This window comes from Mobula hypostoma, chromosome 14, assembly GCF_963921235.1.
Source record: "Mobula hypostoma chromosome 14, sMobHyp1.1, whole genome shotgun sequence".
NCBI classification, from domain to species: Eukaryota; Metazoa; Chordata; class Chondrichthyes; order Myliobatiformes; family Myliobatidae; genus Mobula; species Mobula hypostoma.
In genome coordinates this window covers 19,865,132-19,887,066 of record NC_086110.1, presented here as the reverse complement: position 1 = coordinate 19,887,066, position 21,935 = coordinate 19,865,132, and the positions used below count along the sequence as shown (strand labels likewise).

The 21,935-nt window shown below is 44.7% G+C and overlaps 1 protein-coding gene across 9 annotated transcripts in view; it reads left to right on the top strand.

The window, feature by feature from the left end:
• The window catches only part of nup93 (nucleoporin 93), a 241,711-nt gene that overhangs the window by 20,118 nt on the left and 199,658 nt on the right, over positions 1-21,935 (top strand). For 5 of the 9 annotated variants that reach the window (XM_063066763.1, XM_063066768.1, XM_063066766.1 and 2 more), the window contains one exon: positions 11,460-11,677. The exons of 2 other annotated variants lie outside the window; for them this stretch is intronic. The gene's annotated coding sequence lies outside the window, so the exon portion shown is untranslated. The remainder of the gene's footprint in view (positions 1-11,459; positions 11,678-21,935) is intronic. 2 more of the 9 variants (XM_063066767.1, XM_063066765.1) reach the window with 1 other exon arrangement.

Here is a 21,935-nt window from a genome sequence, read left to right as displayed (position 1 = left end):
TTCTGACGGGTTGCAGGACAGCCTGGTCCGTCAGCCCGGTACAGACGGCCCGGTACGGACAGCCTGGTACAGATGGCCCAGTACGGACAGCCTGGTCCGTCAGCCCGGTACGGACAGCCCGGTATGGACAGCCTGGTATGGACAGCCTGGTACAGACAGCCCGGTACGGACGGACTGGTACGGACAGCCTGGTACAGATGGCCCAGTACGGACAGCCTGGTACAGATGGCCCAGTACGGACAGCCTGGTCCGTCAGCCCGGTACGGACAGCCCGGTATGGACAGCCTGGTATGGACAGCCTGGTCCATCAGCCTGGTACAGACAGCCCGGCACGGACGGACTGGTACGGACGGCCCGGTACGGACGGCCCAGTACGGACAGCCCGGTACAGATGGCCCGGTACGGACAGCAGGGTATGGGCAGCCCGGTATGGATGGCCCGGTACAGACAGCGGGATACGACTGGTCCGGTACAGACGGCCCGGTACGGTTGGGCCGGTATGGACAGCCTAGTACGGAGGTACCAATGCACGGGATCAACAGAGACTGCCAAGGGCTGTAGACTCAGCCAGCTCCACCATGGACACAATCTTCCTCACCACTGAGGACATCTTCAAAAGGCAGAACCTCATGAAGGCAGAATCAATCGTTAAGGACCATCACCATCTGAGATGTACCCTCCTCTCATTACTACCATCAGGGAGGACGTACAGGAGCCTGAATGTTTTAGGAACACCATCATCCCCTCTGCCATCAGATTTCTGAATGGTCCATGAACTTCGTATTCCTCTTTCGCACTGGCTGTTTGTTTTATGTTAACTTGTAACTTTTTGATATCTTGGACTGTACTGCTGCCACAGAAACAACATATTTCACAACATATGTCAGTGATAAATGTGATTCTGAATCTGATCATGGTGTCACTGTACCAAAGAGTTGTGCAAAGTATCAAAAAGTGCTTTGCTGATTTCTCAAAAGATATTTCTGCATTAGCAAATAAAATAACAGTTTTCAATTCCTGGTTGCCTGCTATTCTCTTTAATAGATGCAGGCTTTCTAATTACAACTGGAAACGCAGGGAAAGAGCTCGAAGCTTAAGTGCGTACAAGGAGGTATTGGAGACACAGTACTGAATGCTGCCCTCCTGGCCAAGATGCTGAACTCAGTGAACACTGAGCAGTGAATAAACTGAGCTGATCCTTGTTCAGTGTTGGGACTTTCTCAGACGAAGGGTCTGTTCAGTTTCACCCTCGTATCAGCCAGGGGTAAGAGAAAGGGGAATGAAGTTCTCATTAAACTATAAGACATAGGAACGGAATTAAGCCATCCAGCCCATTGAGTCTGCTCTGTCATTCAATCATGGCTGATTTATTATCCCTCTCAACCCCATTCTCCTGCCTTCTCCCCATAACATTCGACAGCCTTATCAATTTCCATTTTAAAGATATGCACTGACTTGGCCTCCACAGCCATCTGTGGCAATGAATTTCACAGATTCGGCACCCTCTGGCTTCAGAAGTCCCTCCTCATCACTGTTCTAAAGGGGCACCCTTCTACTCTGAGGCTGTGCCCTCTGGCCCAAGGCTCCTCCACTGGGGAAATATCCTCTCCACATTCACTCTGTCCAGGCTTTTTCAGCATGCTGCTCAATCAAGTTTAATGCTCAGAGTTAGTATAGAACGAACACGAAGTGACTTCCCCACCCTGTGAGGAATATGTTAACACGAATTTGCGATATCGGATTCTGGAAATTGCAGGATATTCTTAAAGAAGGAGATTAGCTTTATCTGTCACATGAACGTGGAAACATACAGCAAAATGTGTCATTTGTGACAGATCAACTCAACCAGGATCGTACTGAGCAGCCCGTAAGCGTCTCCACATCACTCGTGTCAATGTAGCATGCCCACAACCCACTAACCCTAACACCACATCTGTGGGAGGAAACCGGATCACCCAGAGGAAATCCATACGGTCGTGGGCAGAATGTACAAACATCTCACAGACAGCAGCAGGAGCTGAACCCTGATCTCACAGCTGAGGCTGTAAAACCATTACACTACCCACTATGCTAAGCTTTCTTTTACATGTTGGTTGTTTGACAGTCTTTGTTTGTGTGTAGACTTTTTATTGGTTCTATTATATTTCTTTGTTCTACTGTGAACACCTGCAAGAAAATAAATCTCAGCTCAATATATGGTGACATATACATACAGGTACTTTGATAATAAATTTTCCTTGAACTTTTAATGCTACCAAATGTCATCCCTTTTCCAAAATTAAAAAAAATGAATATTCACCCTTTTCCAAAGCAAAAACTGGCAAAGTACTTAGAGAGCGATGAATTGGTGTAACACCCCCAGCAACCACAAAATGCTGGAGGAACCCAGCAGGTCAGGCCAAGGCCCTTCGTCAAGATCTGATGAAGGGACTCAGCGTGAAACATTGACCGTTTGTTTCCCTCCATAGATGCTGCCTGACCTGCCGAGTTCCTCCAGCGTTTTATGTGTGTCATTCTGCATTTCCGGCATCTGCAGAGTTTATTGTTTTTCTGATATCTCACCCGCTCCTCTGTCCCAATGAAATGTGTGTTGACTTCAACTTTGACCTCTTATATTCCTGAGTTCTAATGACACAAGAACTACTGGTGTTTGTAAATACTATTCTTAATATCAGTCAGCAAATGTAATCTGTTAGTGTACTTTGACGAGTGACGTTTCCTCATGAATGAGTTATTTTTCTGACAGCAGGTCAGAGGGTGCGGATTGATTCTGAACCCATGTGGGTATGAAATGGCACCTTACAGCCACAGTGCAAACTGGGCCCACCTGGTGGTCGTGGGTTTTTTTGAGATATGGCAAGTTAACAGGCCCTTCCAGTCCAAAGAGCTGACAATACCTAGTTTACACCCATGTGAACAACTCATCTACTAATCCAAATGTCTTTGGAACGCAGGAGGAAACTGGAGCACCCAGAGGAAACCCACACATTCACGGGGAGAATGTACAAACTCCTTATAAACAGTGTCAGAATTGAACCCAGGTCACTGACTCTATAATAGTGTGAAACTAACCACTACGTGCTGCCCCCAAGTGATTAAAACATGCTTGGTTTAAGTGGTGGTCCTTGCTGAGGGGAATGGGGGGTTTAATGAAACGATGGTATCCTTGGGCGTTGGGATTCAGTGGTCTCAGACTTTCCTTGTTTCAATGTCAACTTATTAAAAGCAGGAGGAGGGAGAAGTGGCGGGCATTCATGTTCTGCGGCTCGGAGATGACACGTCACACTCTAGTCTACCATCACCATGATGGGAAAGTTGTAAGTTCACATTTGATGAGAGTTGAAGTGTAAAAATGGATTGATCTCAGTGAGCTGTTGCAATCCGTGGTCTGGTGTCTCCAGTACAGGAATGTCCCATATCTTTCTATTGGATTGCTGCACAGTATTCCCAAATTATTATCACCCCAGACAGGAAAATCAAACTAAAATCAGTAAACTTGACTTCTGTAACTTTAGCAGTAACTTTAAATGATTACTCGAGTGATGCAAACACTCCAGGTACATGTCCTTTCTTCAGAAATGAAAAACGTGCTAAGTTACTGAGAGAGGGAGGAGTGGAGAGAACTCAGACAGAAACACAAACACGACAAGACAGAAGAAAATTGAGGGAGAACAATTTATATTTGAAATCACTCGGTAAAGAGCTCATTTTATTTTATGGAGTTTAACCATTGACATTCAGACACTTGAACTGCAGTCTGTTCCAAACTTCAATGTGTCTGCTGTCAAATACAGTTGTTACAACAGCACAGTAGAGCAGCAGTTAGTGTAATGCCATTACAGAGCCTGCAACCCAGATTCAGTCCCGCTGGTGTCTGTAAGACATTTGTACATTCTCCCCATGACCGTGTGGGTTTCCTCCAGGAGCCACAGTTTCCTCCCACATTCCTACTGGTTAGTAGGTGAATTGGTCACATGAGTGTCTTTGGGCGGCGAGAACTCCTTTTGGACTGAAAGGGATTGTTCCCATACGGCACCTCTGAACAAAAGACAGATAACAAGGAGAAAGTCTGTGGCAGCTTGGTGTTTACATAGCAGCCAGTCAGGATACTCTCCACTGAGCATCTATTGAGGTTTGTCAACATTTTTGGTGACTTGCCGAATCTACACAAAATTCTCAGAAATAGAGACGCGATCGTGCCTTCCGTGTGATGCCACTTACGTACTGGTCCCAGGAAAGATCCTCTTAGAACTTAAGGCTGTGTATTTAATACTTCAATAATATTTGAGGAGTCTTGTATATATATTGTATGATTAAGCATTCTTGTTCGTCTAAATAATTAATTACGGGTTATATGTGAATTATATTAATTGCGTATGTTATCATGCTACATGCACGCCTTGCTTAAAGTAAAGTCTAACCACACCCACATTTCTTAGACTCCCATGTTTCCTGGAATTACTTCCATGTTTTGAAGTTACAAAACATAACATTGGCAATGAGGAATTTTTAAAATGCACCCGACATGGCTATCGACCTGTTAAAGTGGAGCGAGACATTCAAAAAAATGTTTCGAGAGCATCGGCAAGTAAAAAAGGCACCCAGCATGTGGAAAGGTAGTCAAGTTTAAAACAAAAGCAGCCAACACATGTTCTTTGGAAGGGAAGACACAATTGAGTTTTTTTTTGAAAGCCATAAAGCAAAAGAAGTCACGGGTTTATAAACAATGAATACTGGGTTATAATAATCAATAAAAAATTATCAGAAATATCTGGCTACATCAGAATAATTGATGAGTTGGATTACCCCATGGGTAATTGTCTCATGTATACTGAGCTATTGGAACAGCATCTTGAAGCAAATGAAATAACCAATCAGAAGTGAGTGCCAATTTTGGTCAAGGCATTAGGTTTATAGGTGTATACAGTTTGCTTCAAAGTTTGACTGCTCCAACAAAACCATCAGAAATGAACTTTGCTGGAATTGTAAAAGTGATACAGGAGCATTTGGAACCAAAGCCATTGGTCATTGCAAAATGCTTTAGTCTCATAAGCAGAATTAAAAAGAGGCGGGGGGTCAAATTCAGTGTACATGGCTAAATTGATTGAGCAATATCAGCTTACTGAGTCACTAAGATACTGTTTGGTTTGTAGAATCTTAGAAGAAAGCACTCAAAGCACAGCTTACATTCAAATAAGCAGTGGAATTGCTGTTTCAATGGAAACCGCAGACAGAGATGGAACTGAGTTGCAGCCAGGAATGAAAGTGGGCATGAATAAAATTGCATTGTCTAAACAGAAACCAGCCAGGCCAAACAAATTGTGTGACAGTTGTGACAAGGGCTCACATTCTCAGAACAAATGCAGATTCAAGGCAAATCTTGCAGAGAATGCAACAAAGTAGGAAAGATAAAAAGAGCATCTTGGGGAGGCAAAAATAAATAGACTGTTCAGGGAAGATAAAAAGCCAAAGTGAAGTTATCGTTTCAAAAGGAGCACTAATCTGCATACTGTTGACAAAAAATCTGATAATGATGAGAGTGGTGCAGGATTGTGCAGCCTTGAGATTAACAATTTGTGAAAATTAACAATAGATAAACAATAAGTAAATTGGGCACTGCCTCGGCTGTTTCAGTCATTCTACAAAATGGGTTTGAACAAATTTCAAAAATAACAAACTGAAACCTGCAGATATCCAATTAAGAACTTTTTCTGGAGAAAAGATGACCCCTGTGGGAATGGCACTTGTAACAGTGAAATGCAACAACCAACAAGCCACATATGTTGTAGAAACAGAAGGACCAGCAGTGCAGAGGCAGGATTGGCTGAGACAACTACAGCTTGATTGCAGATCCATCCACCATTTACACGCCACATTCCCTGCAATGAAGCCATCTGAAAGTGAATTAAGAAAGATACTGGATGCCACAATAGTGTTCAAGGATGGCATTGGAAAACTCAAATATATCCAAGATAAAAGTGTTAAAAAAATGCCACACTTAAATATTGCAAAGCCAGTCCTGCTCTTTACACCATCCATGATAACGTTGCCAGTGAGCTGGAGCACATGGAGGCTGACGGAATTCTTTCCAAGGTTGTGTGGAGCCCACGGGCAACACCAGTGGTCCCAGTAGCCAGGAAGAATGGGCTTGTTAGGACCGTCAGTGATTTTAAGATCACCATCAAACCCATACTGGAAGTAAATCAATACTCTCTGCTTAGGATGGAGGATATCTTTGCAATCCTTTATGGAGGCAAACACTTCGGCAAAGAGGACACAGAAAGAGACAGAAGAGGAGTTCAAAGTATTTCTCATCATAAACACTCACAGAGGGCTTTATTGCCATAACAGGCTTATTTTTGGAGTAGCCTCTGCACCTGCACTCTGGCAGTAAGCTGTGGACCAGATTCTGCAAGGCTGTACAGCACTCAGTGTTACCTGGATGACATCATTGTTGCCAGTAAGATGACAAGAAACATCTCCAAAATCTCAAGACAGTGTTAAAAAGATCAGAAGATTATGGCCCCAGAGCACAATGTGACAAGTGTGAATTCTTTAAACCAAGCATCACTTACTGTGGTCACACAACTGATGGACAAGGATTACACAAGGGTGCAGAGAAAATTCAAGCCATGGTGGATGCCCCAAGGCCAAAGGGGGTGTCACAGTTGTGGTCCTTTTTAGGATTTGTCAACTACTATAACAGGTTCCTGCCATTAAACCCAGCAACTGTGCTCCACTCCTTGAATTCAATACCACAGGTTGGTAAGAAATGAAAATGGACAAAGCAATGGGAGATGTCTTTCAAAAAGGTAAAATGAATGGTGATGTCAGACACTGTACTCACACACTATGATCCACATCATTCAGAGAAGCGTGCCTTTGATGCCTCGATTTATGGTATAAGTGAAGTCGTGTCCCATGTTATGAGTGATGGAAGTGAGTGCCCCATAGCCTTTACATCAATTCCCCCTACCGCTGCAGAGAAAATATTATGCGCAAATTGACAGAGCATCCTTGAGTTTGGTTTGGGGTGTAAAACATTTCGACCTGTACTTGAATGGGAGAGAGTTCACCCTGATTACTGATCATCACCCACTAGTGTCCATTTTCAATCCACGGAAGGCTGTCCACTAACAGCAGCAACAAGAATGCAGAGATGGGCTGTTTTTTGGAGAAGACAATTGTAATATTGAATTACAAAATGCTGGAGGAGCTCAGCAGGCCAGGCAGCATCCATGGAAAAGAATAAACAGTCCAAGTTTCGGGCCAAGAACCTTCATCCGGATGACTGTTTACTCTTTTCCATGGATGCTGCCTGACCTGCTGAGTTCCTCAACATTTTGTGTGTGTTGATTCTGAATGGTGCAATAATAATAGGGTTGTTGTGATGGAAGATTTTAACTTTCCTAATATTGATTGGTATCTTCATAGTACAAGGGGTTCAGATGGGGTGGAGTTTGTTAGGTGTGTTCAGGAGGGTTTCCTGACAGAATATGTAGATAAACCAACTGGAGGAGAGGCTGTACGTGATCTGGTATTGGGAAAGAAACCTGGTCAGATGTCAGATCTCTCAGTAGGAGAGCATGTTGGAGATAGTGACCACAACTCTATCTCCTTTACCAGAACGCTGGAAAGGGATAGGAGCAGACAATTTGGGAAAACATTTAAATGGGATAAAGGGAAATATGATGCTATCAGGCAGGAATTTGGGAGCATGAATTGGGAGGAGATGTTCTTAGGGAGATGCACAGCAGAAATGGGGGAACATTTGCATGGAGTTGTGCACAGTTATTTTGCTTTGAGGCAGGGAAAGGATGGTAGGGTTAAAGAGCCATAGTGTACAAAATATGCAGACAATCTAGTTCAGAAGAAAAGAAAAGCTTACAAAAGGTTCAATAAACTAGGTACTATTAGAGCTCTAGAAAATTACAAGGTTGCTAGGAAGGAGCTTAAGAGTGGAATTAGGAGAGACAGAAGGGGCCATGAGAAGGCCTTGGTGAGCAGGATTAAGGAAAACTCCAAGGCATTCTACTAGTATGTGAAGAGCAAGAGGATGAGCGTGTGAGAATAGGACCAATCAGGTGTGATAGTGGAAGCATGTGTGTAGAGTTGGATGAGATAGCAGAGGTACTTAATGAATACTTTGCTTCAACATTCATCAGGGAAAAAGCCCTTGGCAATTGTGGGGATGACTTACAGCGGACTGAAATGCTTGAGCATATAGAGATTAAGAAAGAGGATGTGCTGGAGCTTTTGAAAAGCATTGTTAGATACGTCACAAGGACCAGATGAGATATACCCCAGGCTACTGTGGGAAGCGAGGATGGAGATTGCATCATCAATAGGGACAGGAGAAGTATCGGAGGATTGGTGGGTTACAAATGTTGTTCCCTTGTTCAAGAAAGGGAATAAAGATAACCCAGGAAATTATAGACCCGTCAATCTGACTTCAATGATGAGGAAGTTGTTGGAGAAGATCCTGAGAGGCAGGATTTATGCGCATTTGGAGGGACATAATCTGATTAGGGATAGGCAGCATGGCTTTGTCAAGGGCAGGTCATGCCTTGTGAGCCTGATTGAACTCTTAGAGGATGTAACAAGACATATTGATGAAGGTAGAGCAGTGGATGTAGTGTGTATGGTTTTCAGTAAGGTATTTGATAAGGTTCCCCATGCAAAGCACCTTCAGAAAGTGAGAAGAAATGGGATCCAAGGAGAGCTTGCTTTGTGGAACCAGAATTGGCTTGCCCACAGAAGGCAAAGGGTGATTGTAGATGGTCTGTACTCTGCATGGAGGTCAGTGACCAGTGGTGTTCCGCAGGGATCTGCTCTGGGAATCTTCCTCTTTGTGATTTTTATAAGTGATCTGGTTGAAGAAGTTGAAGGGTGGGTTAGAACGTTTGCTGATGACACTAAGGTTTGGGGTGTTGTGGATGGTCTGGAGGGTTGCCAGAGGTTACAGTGGGACATCAGTAGGATGCAGAACTGGGCTGAGAAGTGGCAGATGGACTTCAACACAGATAAGTGTGAAGTGGTTCATTTTGGTAGGTCAAATTTAAAGACAGAATATAATATTAATGGTAAGACTCTTGGCAGTGTGGAAGTGTGGAGGATTGGAGAGATCTTGGGGTCCGTGTCCATAGGACACTGAAAACTGCTGCGCAGGTTGACAGTGTTGTTAAGAATGCATATGGTGTGTTGGTATTAATCAACCATGGGATTGAGTTCAACAGCCGTGAGGTAATGTTACAGCGATATAAGACCTTGGTCAAAACCCACTTGAAGTATTGTGTTCAGTCTGGTCACCTCATTACAGGATGGATGTGGATACTATAGAGAGGGCACAGAAGAGATTGACAAGGATGTTACCTGGATTGGAGGGTGTACCTTATGAGAACAGGTTGATTGAACTTGGACTTTTCTCCTTGGAGCAACAGAGCATGAGAGGTGACTTGACGGAGATGTATAAGATGATGAGGGGCATTGATCATGTGGATATCCACAGGCTTTTTCCCAGAGCTGAAATGGCTAACATGAGAGGGCACAGTTTTAAGGTGTTTGGAAATAGGTACCGAGGTGATGTCAGGGGTAAGTTTTCACACAGAGAGCGGTGGGTGCACTGCTAGCAGTGGTGGTGGAAGCGGATACAATAGGGTCTTTTGAGAGACTCTTAGGTACATGGAGCTTCGAAAAATAGAGGGCTATGCACTAGAGAAATTCTAGGCAGTCCCTAGAGTAAGTTACATGGTCGGCACAGCATTGTGGGCCGAAGGGCCTGTAATGTGCTGTAAATTTCTATGTTCTGTGGTCTATGTACTGTTTTTTTAGGATTTGTGGAATTCAGTGCCCTGTCAAAACCAGTGACATGTGTAGTGCCTCTTATAACTTCCACCCCTTTTTTCCAGGCAGACCCTGGCTGATAATATATTTTCCCTTGTTAAGTCCAATCAATAACAGTCATTGTTTCTATTACCCCCTCATTTTCCTCTGAACTACTCCAAGCCTTACAATAGCTCTCTCACAGACATACTCTGATTATCATTTCCATCAAAGGGACTGAGAAAGAAGTATTCCAAGTTTCCAAACCATTAACCAATCTCATGGAGTGCCTTTCATTTTGATTCCAATTTATCAGGGCACTAGAACTTGCCATGGCAGTACATTGGGTTAGATTTGTTAAATCTGACCCTTTATCCTTGACTTTTCTCTCTGAAATACTTATCCTTTAAGCAACTCAAGAAATGTTCATATAATGAAAGTTTTGTGATTCCAGTCACAAACTGGGAGTTTAATTGGATGTGCATCTTTCCAATGTTTTTTGCACAGCATTTGTTTGATGATTTGAATAAAGATTTTTAAAAAGGTTACTAGAAGCACAAGCAGCTGTGTAGAGGGAAGGACAGAAAATGTAGGGAACTGGAAAACGAAGGGGAGGGTCCTGCAGATGCAGAAAGAATGAACTCGCAGTAGAAATGTATCAGGTTCCTCAGAGAGAGAGAGTGCCTTTGTATCAAGTTGGCATGTACTCGCACATGTCCTACTGATACTCAGTGTTACCACGGAGTAGGACGACTACAAAGCCGGAGTTTGTTTATGGAAACACCCTAGGGCATACCTCAGCCATATACATGCCTGATCTAATACCTGTGAGAGTCATAATTTACAATGATCTTGTAATTACTATTCCCTACCCAGTCATTGCACTACACCGTGTTTATGGGTCAGCAAGTGCAAAGCTGCATTACTGGCTGGTTGTTATCGCCCTCGGTCCCCATTCATAGCCTGCACCCCATGGCAGTTCCCTTCCGGTTCCAGTGTTTATATTTATCTCCCGAGCTGGGTCCCAGCATCAATGCACTTGCTTTATCCCTTGTGCCAAACTGCTGTTACCCTAAACACAGCATGAACATTTGGACGGAGACAGACAAAGGCTTGGTTTCCAGGGCACCGTCTCATCTAGGAAATGATGCATGTTACAAACAATCTGTTGTAGCTGAAATGCTCATTCATGTGACTGGATTTCACAGTCTGCTTCCATCACTCCTGGCACTGGGATAAATAAATAGTTCCCCTTTGAAATTACGCAATGTTAATACTGATATGTATGTTTCACTTGCCTCTGGCTTTACACCAGCTTACTTTTCAGTGTCTCAAGCATATAGGGAGTTCACATTAGAACATGTTGTTATACTTATTACATTGAAATGAAAGTTGTTGCAGACATTAGAGTTCATTGGTCTGTACAACAGCATCCACAACAATGTGATGATGTGTAATGATGTGTCGCAACTACAGCAACTTCAGGAACTCTGCGGCTTGTGTTCTCAGTATTATTTATTTATTTTTTATCTGCGCAATTAGTCTTCCTTTGCCCATTGATTAGTTGTCAGGCTCTATGTATGGTTCTTTTTATGATTTCTTTTGTACACCTTTATCTTGTATTCATTTACTGGCAGGAAAATTAAACAATATACCTTGCTGTAAATCACAATCAAGAGAAAATCTGCAGTTGCTGGAAATCAAAGCAACACACACAAAATGCTGGAGGAACTCAACAGGCCGGGCAGCATCTATGGAAAAGAGTTAACAGTCAATGTTTCGGGCTGAGATCCTTCATCAGGACTTCCTGTAAATGCTTGCAAATAAATGAATATGAAGGTAGTATATACACACAGTGAGTACTTTAATAATAACTTACTTTGACTTTGAGAGTATGTGAGAGCTGGTGGAAATTGTTATGGTCCATGGCAACCACAAGTGCATGTCTCAAGGTAGTTTGGCTCAGAGCCGGAGACACAAGTGACTGCAGATGCTGGAATCTGGAGCAAGCATAAAGAAAGTGCTGGAGGAACACAGTGGCCAGGCAGCATATGTGAAGGGAAAGGACAGCTGATGTTTAGGGTCGGACAGCTCAGAGCTGATGAATTTGAGATTGGGATTTGCACATTTTGTGAGACCGGAATGGTTAACAAAAAGCAGAATTTTTCTGTTGAGTTGCAATTCATAAATCATGCTGAGTCTAGTTTTATAGTGAATCATATAATTGAGACTAGGGGTATTGATCTAAGCTAAGCAGAATAAGGGAGAAGGTTCTGGTGAAGACAGTCACAGAAAGTTAAAAGAAAAGGTGATGGTTTAGATAGGAAGTGGGCAATGATAACCACAGGCTACCAGGAGAGGACTAAACAAACAATTACAAGACTACTCCATCCAAGTTAGCACAGGTGAAACAGGGTAAGAAGACAAATCTGAAGCATTTTAATCTGAATGCACATAACAAGATCATAAAGCATAAAGAGAATAAATGCATATTTTGTATTTATTACAGAGACATGGATAAAAAGTGACCAAGGTTGGGAATTATATATTCCAGGATCGTTAATTTTAAGAGGAGACATACAAAGTGGAGGCGGCAGAGAGAAAGGATTCTAGCTTTGAATATTAAGAGGTGGAATCACCTCATGTGAATCCCAGAAACAGTGAAGCACAGAGTACGTTGGAGAGATTATCTTCTTCAGCAGTTATTCACTCCATTCCTGGTTTGGTGCTTTTGTGCTGGGTGATGAAGCCAAAGATAAGACAGGAGGTCCCTGCCTGTGATTATACACTGGTACTTTGACACCACAGAACCCACAATACCAGGCATGGAAGCTGGGTGGTAGGTTATCTTTGAGCTAGTACACTGTTGCTGTTTATTATTTGCACATCTGGGTTAAAGCTTCAATGAATTCTGGAAATGAGTGGTCTGATCAAAATCCAATCTGAGCACGGTTGAGCAATTTATTGGTGGGAAGGTGCCACACTCTTGGTCCATCAGCAAAATCTTCCTCAATTTTCTGATATGAGTAGTCTGATTGAGCATTAGTTGACCAGGTTGGATTCATCTAGTTATTTTGGACAAGGCATGCCTAAGCAATTGTCCACTGTGTTGTTACTGTATTGTAACGGTTTTGGTAGAGGTGAACATACCTCCGGGGCAATGATCTACAGCACCACAGTCACGTCTTTGCTATATCCAGTGCATTCAAGTATTTCTTACAACCAAACTGGATGAAGACTAGCTTTTGTGATAGCTCAGTCCTCAGGTGGAGGACAACCATATATCACCTAATTAAATGAAGAAGATTGCAAATTATTTTGGACTAGTCTTTTGTGTTCTGCCACTACTAAAGTTGATGATGTTCAAGAAATATTCTCCTCCCATTAGCTATTGAGCTGTCCACCACTGGGAAGAAAGATGTGGCAGGACAAGGAAAATGTTCTCAGTCCTTTATCTTTCTCAAGAAGAAACACTGATGTAGTTCTCTGCCAAAGTTGGTATTAACTCTGTCCTTGTCTCAGTATTTCAGCTGCTAAAACCCTCATCCTTGCCTTTGATTAGATTAATGCTTGACTATTAAAGTGTTTTCCTGGTTGTGCTCCTTTGTTCTACCCTCTGCCAAGCTGAAGTAATCTGAAAGTGCTGCCCTCAGCCTAACTTGTGCCTGGAGTCAGGCAGGCACCTTCCAGTCTCCACCCGGCTGACAGGAGATACCAGTCATTCAATTCCTACTCATCACCTGCAGCCTGTTTAAACTCAGCTCTCAGCCACAGCCCTTGTTCACTTGTCCAACCAGCCAGCTTCAACCAGTTACGTTGTTGCTTTGTTTGTGTTAAAGGCCCATTCCCTCTTGTTTTGCAACCCTCGTGACTTGCTATTCTGCAGTTTATTACTGACGAGACTGCTCACTGCTAAGTCATCTCCACTGCACTGCATCTGGATCAAGCCTCCTCTGCATTTCCGCACAGGACGGATGAACCAGTGATTGACCCAGCAGAGTTTTCTCGCCTAAAGGAAGTTGTCCGTTAACGTGAGGACGCGATGCAGAAACTGAAGGAAATCACTGTCCATCTGTCTGCAACTCACCACCAACTCTGTGCCAGTCAACCTTCTCCATCAGAGCCCCGGATTCCAGTGCCTGAGCTCTTCGACAGATTCCCAAACTGATGCTGCAACGTGCTGACCCAGTGCATCTTCCACTTTGAGCTCTGCCCATCTGTGTACACTGTGGACCCATCCAAGATTGCCTTCGTCAGCTCCCTCTTGACTAGGTGAGCTCTGACCTGGGCTGCTGCTAACTGGGACAAGAAAACCACCACTTATATTAAATATGAGGAATTAACTGCTGGGATATACCGGACTTTTAGCCATCTGGGAAGTGGAAGGGAGGCAGCGGATTGTTTACTTGCCTGCACCAAGGCTTACTCTCGATGCCGGATTACACTGTGGAATTCAGGAACATCGTGGTGGAGTGCAGCTGGAATGCAGAAACGCTGTTGGGCCACTACTATCACAACATCTGGAGAGCTTGAAAGATGAGCTTTCTACCTGAGTGATGCCCACTGGCTTTGAAAGCCTCATCACTGTGGTCCTCTATATTAACAAGTGTGTTCTGGAAAGACGCTCCAGATCACCAGCCGGAACCCTAGTCCAATCCCAGAATGATTTCAGGCTGCTGGACCCTCATCTTAATGCAAGTCCTCCAGAACCCACGGAGTTAGGGAGAGCTCCCTTAACCCCCACCCACCCACACACACACAGTGACACAAAGAGCATAACTGCTGGTGGAGAAACAATTTGTGCACTAACTGTGGAGCAGCTGATCACCCAGGCATCAGATGCCCACAGCATCTGGGAAACAGCACCACCAGGTAGAAATGAGGGGCCTTTTATCTGGTATGCTTTCCCCAGCACCACAGCCTGACTCATTCTCTCTGTCCTTGCCCATGCCCCAGCAGCTCTACGCACACAAGAGGCTCTGATGGGTTCCAGCGCAGAAGGCAGCTTCCTGGACCGGGCTCTCTGTGTGCAGCTTGAACTCCGTACCGAGCCTGTTTTTCACCCTTTTAGCATCATGGCCGTTGATGAATGTCCCTTGGGGTCTGGAATGGGCAGAGAGCACACACAGCCTGTGCACATGAGCATTGGAGAGTACTGCGAGTCTATCCAATTCCTCCTTCTCGACTCACCCAACACTCCTCTCATCTTGCGTTACCCCAACTCTCCACTCAAGACCCTCACTTTGCCTGGTCATCTGGTTCACTACTGACTTGGGGACCCACCTGCCAGACCATCTGCCAGACAGACTCAGCTGACTTCACCCCGTAAGTCCAAGGAGATGGAGGAAACTCACTGAACTGCCGTAGGAATAACACAACCGAGCCATCACTTTCTGTAAGGGGGAAGCCAATACCCTGTCACCCCAGACCACATGACTACATGATTGACCTCCTCCTGGGCACCACCCCTCCCCAAGGTCATCTGTTCCCCCTCTCCCCTCTGAGACATAAGCCAACTCTGAAGTGCTACAGAATGGCTTCATTCAACCATCCCAGTCTCCAGCCGGTGCAGGGTTCTTCTCCGTCAAAAAAACTGGGGTTTCTGTCCCTACATTGAGTACCATTGACTCAATGAAATCACTGTTAAGAACAGCTACCCACTCCCCTTGATGCACTTGAAATACTCCATAGGGTAACAGATTTTCACCAAACTGGATCTATGAAATTCCTACAACTTAACCCACATCCACTGAGGGAATGTTCATAGCACTATGAATATTTGGTGATGCCTTTCAGACTTTTCAATGGTCCAGCTGTTTTCCAAGCCTTCATGAATGAAATCTTCTGAGACATGCTACAAAGGCCTGTGTTCACCTACCTTGACAACATTCTCATCCTCTCCGGGGACCCCCAAGACCTCGTCTGTCACTTCCATTCAGTCCTTCAGCATCTCCTCAAAAACCTAACCTACTGCAAGCTGGAGAAACTCCAGTTCCACAGCCCAGTCATTTCCTTCCTGGGTTATGACCTTTCACCCCAAGGCCCAGAGACATTGTGCACCATTGTTGAATGGCCCCAGCCACACTCCCTCAAACAGCTACAGTGCTTCCTTAGCTTCTCCAACTTCTACTGCCATTTCATCAGAACCTACAGCCAAATCACCGTTCCTCACACCTCCCTCACCAAATCACCTCCCTCACAGATGACCTGGTCTGCTGCCATGGACCACACTTCCAAGGAGCTCAAGAGACTCTTCACCACTGCTCCCATTCTCTGCCATCCGAATCCCTCTGGACCTTTTGTGGTAGAGCTGGACTCATCTGATGTGAGTGCTGGAGCCATCCTCTCCCAGCAAGGACCGGACAGTAAGGCACACCTTTGTGCTTCCTTCTTGTGCAAGTTCAACCCTACCCAGCACCGTTATGCAGTAGGAGACAGGGAGCTACTCACAATCAAATGGGCCTTGGAAGAATAGAGACATTGGCTAATGGGAAACACCAAACCCTTCCTGATCACCAGAACCTCATATCCATTCAACAGACCCACCAGCTCAACCCACATCAGGTTTGGTGGCCTTCTTCTTCTAGCAATTCAATTTCACCATCTCCTACTGACTGGGCTCTAAGAATGCTATGGTGAATCCCCTGTCACGATAATTTGACCCAGCTGAAACAGAGGTCCACCCTCAGCCCATCATTCCATCCTTGCCCCAATCGTCTGGGATCTTGACAACTGCCTATACATGCCGGCAGCTGTGCTCACCCATCTCTGGCCATCCAGGCACACAACGGTCTCTGGACTTTCTGCAACACCAGTTCTACTGGCCCACCATGATTGCAGAAGTATCTCAGTTTGCCTCTGCCTGCTGTCTGTGTGCTTAGTCCAATTCCTCCAAGCAGAGGCCCTCAGGGATTCTGCAGCCTCCACCAGTCTGTCGATACCCACGTCCCACATCACCATGGATTTCCTCACAGGTTTGCCACCTTCCGATGGGGCCACAGTGATGGACAGTTCTCCAAGGCAGCCTACTTCATTGCATTCCCCAAACTCCTGTCAGCTGCTGAGATGGTGGACCTGGTTCTCCAACATATAGTTCACCTCCACAGTTTCCCTCTCGACAATGTGTCAGACTAGAACCCACAATTCATCTCCCACTTCTAGCCAGCCTTCTGCTCCTTCTTCCGCACCTCAGTGAGATTGTCCTCTGACGATCATCTGAAAACCAACGCTCAGAAGGAGCAGTCAGAGAAGCTTCTGTGATGCTTCACTGTCTCTGACTCTTCCACATGGAGGAAATAACTGCTGAGAGCCGAACTGTCCCACTGCTTGTCACCCAAACTGTCCCATGGGTTTGTCACCCTTTGAAGTGCTTCATGGCTACCAACCCCTGTTTGTCCCCACAGAGCAGTCAATGGTGGCGATCCCGTCCACCAGGCCCTGGTTCGCCATTGTCGGAATGCTTGGAAGAGGGCATAGAGAGCCATCCTAGATTCCTAACAGCGCCTACCTCTAGCAGAGACCAGACGGAACCCTCCGACCTGGAAACAGTGTCTGGCTGTCCACCCAAAATCTGCCCCTGCATAGCACCTCCCACCAGCTCTCGCCCTAGTTGAACGGACCCTTCAGTATTCACCCACTGCATCAATCTCATCACTTCCTGTCTCCAGCTGCCACCCCTCAGGATCACACCGACCCTCCACATATCCTACCTCAAGCTCGTTGTCTGTGGGCCACTCAGTCCAGCTGAGTCTGCACCTCTGGAACTGAGGATGGTCAAGGTGGTCCTGTGTACACGGTTCACCAATTGATGGATTCTCATCATCGTGGACAGGGTGTGTAGTACAGCCCAGAGGAGAGGTCTTGGATCTATCTCTCATAGAGGAGTTCCACTGGACCCATTGGGATCATCTTGGGCCACGAGGAGCCGTCGGTAGGAGGGGGAGTACTGTCAGACCGACAACTCCCAATGTCCACACAGCTAAGAGGAGTCGCCTGCCACTCATTATCACCTGCAGCCTATTTGAACCCAGCTGTCATCCACGGTCCTTGTTCACCAGCCAGCCAGCCTCAAATAGTTGCTCCTAGCCTTCAGTTAGCTCATTGCCTGTGTGTTTAGTACCCGTACTCTATTGTTTTATGGCCCCCTTGTGGCTGGTTATTTTTGCAGTCTATTATTAAAGTTATCACACATTGCTGAATCATCTCTGCTGTTCTGCTTTTGGGTCAAGCCTCCTCTACATTTGCTGACATCTAGGGTAATCCCCAAAACGCAGTACCCATGGACAACTGACTTACACTGGCTCTTGGCCAAGATCAAGGCCTTGGTCACTCGCTCTTGCTATTCAGCTAAACCTTGTTTACAAACACCTCCATGGTCTTTTCCTTTCTCGTGTTGCAACATCCTCCAACTCCACATTTTCTGAAATAGGTATGCTCTCCATTGCTGACTTCTTGCTCAAGAACTGGAAAGCTATATTCTCAGTGGCCGAATCTCCAGGCTTAGGAATGAACTCTCGGCCTCAATTTTCCCCCTTAAGATGTTCCTTAAAACCGATATCTTTGACCAAGCTTTTGTTCATCTTTCCTAATAGCTCCATTGGTTATTTTTGTTCATTCCCTTTGTTTGCTCAGTGACAGGCCTCAGGATTGTTCTACAATATTACAAGTGCTCTATAATTGTAACTGTTGTTATGATCATTTTGCCATTTATAGTCAAAATGAATGTTGTGATTGTTACAACAGTAATTATCCTTTTAAAATGTACTTCATTTGCAGTATAGCACAGTGGAATAACCAGAAGACATTACAAAACAATATATGAGCATGCATTCAGTGGCCACTTTGCTGGATACTTCCGAGTGTGTGTTTGTGGTCTCCACTGCGGTAACCCATTCACTTCCATGCTTGACACGTTGTGTGTTCAGAGATGCTCTTCTGCACACTACTGCTGTAACAGGTGGTTATTTGAGTTACTGTTGCCTTCCTGTCAGCTTGAACCAGACCTCTCACAGTAACAAAGCATCTTCACCCACAGAGATGCTGCTCATTGGATGTTTTTTTTGATTTTCACACCATTATCTGTAATTTCTAGAGACTGTTGTGCATGAAAATCCTTGGAGATCGGCTGTTTCTGAGATACTCAAACCACCCTGTCTGGCATCATCAATCATTCCACGGTCAAAGTCACTTAGATCACATTCCTTCCGCATTCTGATGTTTGGTCTGAACAACAACTGAACCTCTTGACCATGTCTACATGCTTTATGCATTGAATTGCTGCCATATGATTGGCTGATTAGATATTTACATTAACGAGCAGGTGTACAAATATACCTAATACAGTAGCCACTGAGTGTAAGTCTTGCTTTTTTTTTGACAAATCCTGATTGGTCAAAATTTCTTGCCAAAATTAAAATTTTACAAATTTTTTTTCTATTTGTGCATTGATTAATCACATCACATAATTAACCCCGTGACTGTGATTCTACTCCCCGTTGTGTAATTACAGAAGGGTTCTCGGTGAAACCTACACAAGCGTCCTTATGCCTGAAATTCCAAACCCTCAGCACATTAAGGACTGTTCTTTTCTTTTGAAAATTGTGCATAAAAGCATCAAATTGGGTACAAGTTGGCCTGTTTATGTAACAGTGAAGCAGTTGCTGAAGAGTTTAATACTGGAAACGCTGAAAATGAATTGATTGACATCTTGGCAGAATTTAAGTTGAAGCATATAAATGATACACTGTCAAGCTCAGAGAATAAAATACTAGTTGGTTACTAATTAAACTGAACTCCAAGGCAGCATCAGTTTTTTGGAGCAATTTCTCTAAGGACAGTATTATTTTCATTCGTCAGGCTGTGAGCTATTACAGTGAGTTTAGCTTTTGTTACCGTCTGAGCATGGGAAACATTGACTTACTAAGTTCAATTCTGTTCGTTTTAGAGTCATAGAGTTACACAGATCAGAAACAGGCCCTTTGGCCCAGTTCATGTCTGCTGACCTGTGCTCATTCCATTTGACCTTTCTCCTTCTAAATCTTTCCTACCCACGTTCTTGTCCAAATGTCACTTAAATGTTATTGTACCAGCTTCTGCTACTTCCCCTGGCAGCTCGATTCAGATAGTCACCACCCTCTGTGCAAAAAACCTGCCCTTTGGGTCCTCTTTAAGTCTTTCCCCTCTCAATTTAAACCTATACCTTCCAGTTTCAGACCCTGCTAATCCTGGGAAAAAGTCAGTGATGATCAATTTTCTCTCTGCCGCTCATGATTTTGTATATCCCTATAAGGTCACCTCTTAACCTGCTTCGCTCCAGGAAACACAGTACCAGCTTCTCTAGTCTGTCTTTGTAACTTACACCCAGCAACATCCTTGTGAATCTCGTCCCCCCCTCCCCCTCCCCCCCTCTCCCACCCCCCTCTCTCTCTCCCTCTCTCTCTCTCTCTCTCTCTCTCTCTCTCTCTCTCTCTCTCCCCTCCCCACCCCCCGTACCTGATTAAAGTCTTCCTACAGATATTGTCCAACCAGCATCTTCTACAACTGTACCATGGTTTCAACTCTATATTCAGTCCCCTGATGTATGAAGGTAATCACGGTGTATGCCTTCTTCATCTCCCGCTCTGTGTCACATTACCTGTTACAATATTAAAGGATATGATAACATTGTAATGAAATATTAAGTGCTCAGTTAAGCCAAGTTGTCCCATTTCATTGTGAAAGTTGTGCAGAAAATGTCGATCCCAAAGTGAATAGCACCCACTCACGTGGTGCTTCAGTGAATCAAGGGGAGATGGGTTACCGCAGGGGAGTAGTAATGTGACGGATTGGCTAAGGTCACATTGAATAGGTGAAGTGCCCTACTGCTGCCTTTACTTATAATGCTCTTATTCAGTCCTGTCCTCATTTGCCCAGTCACTGCCAAGCATCGCCTGTAGTTCCCTTTATTGCATAACTGCTCAGTTACTTCTGGTGTCGCTGCCAATTAGTTGGATTCAGAACACATGCACACGTACTCCTCAATCATACTCTACTTTACTTGTGCACAAGGACAACAGCATGGGCCCTGTCACCACACTGTTCTGAAGACAGGACAGAAAAATGCAATTTTTATGTACAATTGGCTTATCAGTTACACATATTGTCCACCTGGTAAACTGCATATGTTTCAATTCCTTACTTGCAAAGCTGAATTGCTATTCACAATAGAGGTGTTAAAAGTCAATAGAAGCTACAAGCTGGCAACCACTGATGCTTTGTAGTAAAGCAATTTGTCTCAGTTGTTGGGTGTGTTTCTCATCCTTCTGTTATATTCTTATTTTGTCAGTATCCATCACCCTCTAATGTGTAAAGAAAAGTTTTGTTCTTCAAAGATGTTTCTAGAAAAGGTTTCACTTCAGAGGACGAACTTGTCTGGGTTGTTTGCACACTGCCCCTGGTTATCCTTGCCTGGACGTTGTCTTTTATCCTTGCCTTACTGCAGCTCTGATGCTGGCCTCCCACCTCCCACCCCCATGTCCTGTATTTTGCCCCTTGTCATTTATTTTAGCTACATGCTACCCCTCATCTGCAGTACTTGTTGTGACAAAAGAACCAGTTATCAGAAGATTGATGCCGATAAGAGGACAATGGGGGAACATGCAAGGTGCTAATAAGAGAGAGACGAGAGAGATTACCGAAAGGAGAGACGGTTCCGAGTATTGTCAGAGACTGGTGGCTTTGAACCCTGAACTGCTTGAAGTTTGATCGACAGGCGATACCCCAGCAGGGGGATAAAAAGGGACAGGTTCGCTAAGGCAACAGACACACGACACCACGAGATAACGAGACTCTGGAAGCGGTGTGCCCCCACAAGTTGCTGGAGTTTTTGGAAGTCTGGTCGCGGGACCAGCCATAGACGCACAGGGTGGAAAGATACGGTCGGGCGGGATCCTGGTGTGCGTGTCCGCCCTTGCCTGGGTGCCAGGTTCACCGCAGAAGAACGATCATATCTGGAATGGAGGGGTCACAGTCAGTGACCTCAGAAGACATTACAAAGGGCTTGCCCGAAAGCTAACTGCGAGGAATAAGGAAGGTCTGTTTGGAATCCAATTTGCATATTCATTTGTTCTCTCTCT